The sequence below is a fragment of the Chrysochloris asiatica genome, unplaced genomic scaffold (assembly GCF_000296735.1).
Source record: "Chrysochloris asiatica unplaced genomic scaffold, ChrAsi1.0 scaffold00055, whole genome shotgun sequence".
Taxonomy (NCBI): domain Eukaryota; kingdom Metazoa; phylum Chordata; class Mammalia; order Afrosoricida; family Chrysochloridae; genus Chrysochloris; species Chrysochloris asiatica.
In genome coordinates, this window is record NW_006408573.1 from 18,297,729 (window position 1) to 18,298,573 (window position 845).

Sequence of the window (845 nt, forward strand, 5' to 3'; positions counted from 1 at the left end):
TGGGTCGGAACTGATTCGATGGCACTTCACAACAACAACAACAACGGATGCTCTAGCAAATTCATCACCATTTAGCTCGATCCACACTCCAGGGGCGTCTGGGTGGGGAAAGAGTCATCCCTCCACAACCTTTAGCAGTGGCAGCTGGCGTCAGTCTGGAGCCTAGGTGGGACTCCCGGCTGGGCCTCAAGCTGTGGGCCCTTGGGACTCACCTTTTAGGCCCAGTGAGTGCAGGTGGTACGCACATGTAGATGACTGATGGATGGGTGTAGTGTATCCATGTAATATACGTTGTTGTTGTTGTTGTCTGCCATCGAGTCGGCTCCGGCCCATAGCACAGAACGAAACACCGCCCGGTACTGCGCAATCCTCAAGATTGTTAAATATACAAGAGGATTTCAAATAACTCTCTTTTCCTACCAACTTTTTGAAGCTTCCTCGTATGTATGTGGCATGGTCTATACATCCTTGTATGACATGTAGAAGGTGTGCAGTGTAAGGTACAGCTCTAAGACATAACTGAACTACCAGCTTCTAGAGCTCCCAAGTCCTCAGGACTGTACAACATTGCCATCCTTAGCCTTTGCCAGGACAATCACTATCACCTGTGCCGGAGTATGCGCGTACAAGACTACGCCTTAGTCCTCCTCTCCAATAGAAATCCCGCCTTTGCCACGCCCCCGACGCACTTTACGGCCCAGTACGCCACTTTTGCTGCAGTCGTAGCCGCCACCGCCGCCGCTGTTCCTGCTGCCGCGGCTCCTGCCGGTCAGGTGAGGTGAGGTGTGTTGTTGGGCTGGTGCCGCCACCGCCACCGCCACCGCCGCCCGCACAGAACAGGGCCG